At 35.3% G+C, this 4892-nt stretch overlaps 1 long non-coding RNA gene across 4 annotated transcripts in view; it reads right to left on the bottom strand.

Moving 5' to 3' along the window:
- Positions 1-466: 466 nt before the first annotated feature.
- Positions 467-4892, bottom strand: part of LOC122179511 — a 105433-nt gene continuing 101007 nt past the window's right edge. For 2 of the 4 annotated variants that reach the window (XR_006178710.1, XR_006178712.1), the window contains 2 exons: positions 4549-4578; positions 693-1808 (listed from right to left, as the gene is read on the bottom strand). This is a non-coding gene — a long non-coding RNA (uncharacterized LOC122179511). Of the gene's footprint in view, positions 536-692; positions 1809-3886; positions 3940-4548; positions 4579-4892 lie in introns of those variants that run through there. The other 2 variants (XR_006178711.1, XR_006178709.1) reach the window with 2 other exon arrangements.

Raw genomic sequence — 4892 nt, 5'->3', positions numbered from 1 at the left:
TCTAAAGCTGGGCAGTGTAGACAACCCAGACAAAGTAGACAACCCAGCTACAGATACAAAACAAAACAAAACAAAAGGACGGAAAAGATGGAATAAATATTATTATCCATTTCCTAGATTTTCCTGAATTATAAAATCTAAAAAGGCACATGTTAACACAGCATCTGTTCTGGATATTACTTTGTCACTGTAGTACATCCACATATTCGAGAATAATCATGCATCAGTAAACTTCTATAACAAAGGTAATGTCTTAAGTCTTTTACCTACAGATTTTTTAGAATTCATACTTGCTACAAACAATGTATACATATATATATAAATTCTCTTTGTCCTTGCATATTATTACTGTATTCAATATTTATATATCTTCTATTTGTGCCCATGGCAGTATAGATGCACTGTAGCTTTTCATTTGGAAACAGTGCTGTAAAGCATGATGGGCTGCTCTTACCTCCTGTACCATGGAAGCTATCCTTTCTGTGATGCTGTGTGAAGAACATTAAATAGCATAATGCTGTCTGTAGGATGAGACCTACAAAGAAGGATTTCAGTTAAATAAACTTATTCCCATGAAATCATAGACTATCAGTCTAAATTAAAGAAATGAAAGGACGACATGAAAGATTTCTTTTTCCTGTGGTGATTTTTATTTATATTGTTTTTATGACTTCTATTTTACCACCATCAAGTTTATTTTTTTAAGGTATTCCTCAGTTTATTTGTTAAATTGTTGAACAAGACATCTTGGGAATTAAAGGCATATTTGTAAAAACAGCTGTTTAGAAGGTAGGCTGCATAAACAAGAAGAAATCAAACACTGATGTGTTCTGGACACTGGAGCTTGATTGTCTTGTTCATAAATTGTTGAAACAGTTTTGCCATAGTTATGACCCACAAACTTTCAAACTGTTCTCAGGTGCCATTCAAGTATTTATATGGCCAGGGGCTGCTTCCAAAAGCAATGTGGATGCAGTCACTCCTCTTAGAACACTAAGGGACTACAGAAGAAAAGTATTTAATGCCAAGATAGCCTCAGTGCCTGAGAATAGTCCTGAGCACCTTAAACATGTTAGTGAAAAGGTAGTTTTGCAATCTGTGCCACATGTACAGGGGCAAAGAAGGGAAATCAATATATATAGGGCTTTTTGTTTTCACAGAATATGCAACGTTACAGAAAATCTTTTTTTTTTTAATTTATATTTTACTTGGTGAGTGATAATTATCCCTGAAGACCTTTAGATTTATTGCTTTTTATTTAAAACAACAACAAAATATCTATTTCTCTCACGTACCTGACTGGAAATACCTTCCTGTAATTTTTACATTCCCATCATGGTATAGGGAGTAGAATTAATATGATTGAAGTTATGAATATTTTTTAAAAGGCTTATTTTTCTCTCCTTTCCCCTACCTTTTTTCCTCCTTATTAAATCACCTTTAACTTCCAGGCTGGTAAAGTTATCAAACCCACATCAGCTATCTACATCTTAATCTGAGATATACTTTCCTAGAAGACAAAACAAAGTAAGATAATTAGTTTTCAAAATTATGAATAAAGGATGATGGACTATATTTAACTGTTTATCCAGTTTATGATAGGCTCAGCAAGGGCATAGGTTGGTAAGAGAGTGATTAGGGTTCCCTGAATCTCTGGTTTACCCTTGGCTGCTGGTGAATAAATGATGCTTGTTCATTTGCTGTATCTGCTATGTGTGATGTGGATTGATGTGGCACATTTGATCACCTTTTCTACCTCCAAAAGTAGAAAGTTTCTAGCAGCTCCATCTTCTGCTGGTTTGAAACTTCTGTGGAAAAAGCAATAATGGTAAAGTAAAACTGATACATATAGAATGGATCAATATCTGCAACAAATGCATTTTTTGTACCTACCCGTTGGCTGTTTGATTTCATAGTACAGTGATACTTTTGGTTATAATATTTTCTTTCCGTTCTACACAATATTTTCTTTTGACAGAAATGTGACTGTGAAGCCCAAACAGAGTTTCTCTGCAGACCTTTTGTACTGAAGCCTGGGCAAAGATCTGAGCTCATTTATTTTAAGTTTTGGTCACTGGATGGTATGTTATCCGTTCTATACAGTAAAAAATTTATTTCAGCATCTACAGAGGATGTCTAATTAAAGCTTTTGAGGTAAGCATTTTGAGCAATTCCAATGTTACATTTGATACAAGCAAAGTGGGGGCAAGGATTAATGGATTTGCTGAAGGCTGGTGAATGAGCTAGAGATGAGGTTAGAGTTTACTGCTCTCTCCTGGTTCTCTTGTGCTCTTGGAGAAAAGCAGAAAAATCCTGAGGTGAAGATAGAGAGAGCCCCCACTTATTTAAGGAACTTTGAAGCAAACAGAAATGAAAGCATAAACTACAGTTTTATTCAGAAGAGAACCTGCCATACAAACTTGATTGCTCTCTGTTTTAGTAAGAAATGTAAATCATGAGAACAGCTTTCCTATATTGTGAGAATAAGCTTTTGCATAACTTGAGCCACTATAAACTGAAGGATGGAGGCTTCCATAAATGTAAGCTCAAGAACAGAATGTGGAGGAGGCTGCAGAGCTTGTTGTCAAGTGAAGATAAGAAAGTAGAATAGATGTCCTGCTGTTGATGATAAGATGGTAAAACAGATGCCTCAGCTCAACATAACATCAGTGGGAACCCCCAAAAAAGATGGGAAATTCACAGCAAGAATGCATCCCATGACCACCAGAGATGTTATTTCTGCCCATGTCCTTGGAATGTAATGAATACCTATATGCTATGCCTTTAAATATGTTGCCACTGCTTCTCTCGGGGTGCATGTTTGGTGGGAGCAATCCCCTGTGCACCCAGCGCCGTAAGAAAGGGAACACCTTACTGTCATGTCAAGTTACTTTGTCAGTTTTCTCAGCTTCAAATGATAAAGTTAGTTGAGATTTGCATATATTGATTATGATGGCTAAGTTTTAGTATTGAGAACTTGTTTTTTGCTTTTGATTTCTGAGCACTTGGGGATTTTTGTTCTTGTATGTTTAAATATCTCAGGCATGTAAACAAAATGTATGCGTATGGACATACAATAAAGGTATCTGACCACTTTGTATTCCAGCCAGCAAAGAAATCGATTGCAAAAGCCAGTTTCTAGGAATTGCTGACTCCAGCATCTTTCCACTACTCTTAATCCAGCAATTCTGTTTTACTTTCAGCCCTTAAGACTGAAAAGGTGATATTTTTGCCACTTTCCAGTCTCTTCCTTTTAAAGTGAAGCTTCGGAATTGTTGCCCTAATCTGCATTAGCAGAACTGCACAAAGTACCCAGAAACAAGAAAGAAATTCCATTAATTAATTGAAGATTTTCACCTTGGGTGTAACTAAGGATGAAGAACTGGCCAATAATTCAATGGGTGCAAATTTCACTGCAGGGTGACGCTGATCGAAAAGAGGTGAGGACTTGCTAAATGCATCTTCTACAGTCTTATTTTTAGATACAATGATTCATATTGCTATTGGCTATTATTGCATAGCAATCAATTTGTTAAATATGAAAAAATGCTTAGCTTCTAGATCTTTAAGTTCTTTGTGATCTCCTACCCAGGCAACAGACTCCATATAAAAATTCAACAGTACTGAACAGATAGAAAGAGCCAAATTGAATAATAGAGATGATTCATTCTTCTCTGCACTGAAAGTATAATAGAGGAACCATCTATCATCTTTTCTGTGGAGAAAATTGATGAATTTATTGTAGTTCTTCACAGTCTGTAACATCTCCAACGCTGAAAAAAGCTGATATTTGGTCTTATTTCAATATCTACATGGACCTCAGAAGAATTAAAAATTACATACATTCAAAATTATTTTATTTATAATATCTCATAACAGCACTTACCTTCTGTAGGAATTAAATTCACATCGCTCAAGTGAATACCATGGATGCCTTTCCTATGAAAAATCAAGGCTCAAACTACTGTAGGTCTGAGGATTACTGTAACATCTGAAAGCTCACTCCTTCACAGTAAAGATGAGATAAAATCAAACTACTTGGCTGGTTCTAGTATGATTTTTTCTTTTGTTTTAATTTAAGTAGATAATTTTACATTATTGCTTTTACTACCATGTTTAGTTAAATGCTGAATGAATATTTTCATTTGGCCCAATAACCTTTAAGAATTCATAGGGGAAAGTGGTTATGTGTCTTTTAATACACGAATCAACTAAGCATATCAAAATAATTTTGATTTATTTAAGTATATAATGAAGGGCAGAAAAATGTCAAGATAATTTCATTCTTGGCACAGCTAGTTCAGAGGACTTTCTGAGAATTTTGGCTTGATTTGCCTGTTGATTTCCTGTTGTGACTTTTATTTTACAAAAAAAAATTCTATGCACTTGGGGTTTGCCTCCCAAATCTGTAAAAAATACAACCGCTTTTCCATGCTTTCATTTAACAAATTAAGAGCACATTAATTTCCCCCCATTATTAAGTTAACAGCAAAGCAATTTCCCTTAGTATTGAGGACTCTTTTACAAACTAAAAGAAAAAAAACTAACCTTCTTCCACTCATTAGTTAGTCGTCCCCCCTGAAAAATAAAGCAATGCACACAGGTCAGCACAGTGTAGACATTTATCCTAATTTACTCAGTCCACAGAGTCCTCCTTTTTTTCTTCTTGAAATAAAAGCCCAGGAAATACAATCTCTGTGTTAGTTTTTTTCCTAATCCAGTAAAATGAGCATTGATATCTCTGTTCTGGTCCTTAATTGGCAGTCGCCGCTCCCTTTTCTTTTCTTTCTGAAGCTTGAGAAAGCAGCTGATACAATGGGAGGTACTAATTTCATTGCTGTGTCAGTGAAGTACAAATGAAAGCAACCCTCCCCCCCCCAAAGCAAGCAAAC

The sequence above is a fragment of the Lagopus leucura genome, unplaced genomic scaffold, assembly GCF_019238085.1.
Source record: "Lagopus leucura isolate 7727_CA_CO unplaced genomic scaffold, USGS_WTPT01 Super-Scaffold_100004, whole genome shotgun sequence".
Taxonomy (NCBI): Eukaryota; Metazoa; Chordata; class Aves; order Galliformes; family Phasianidae; genus Lagopus; species Lagopus leucura.
The sequence above is the reverse complement of the archived record's forward strand: the minus strand, read 5'-3'. Positions and strand labels throughout refer to the sequence as shown.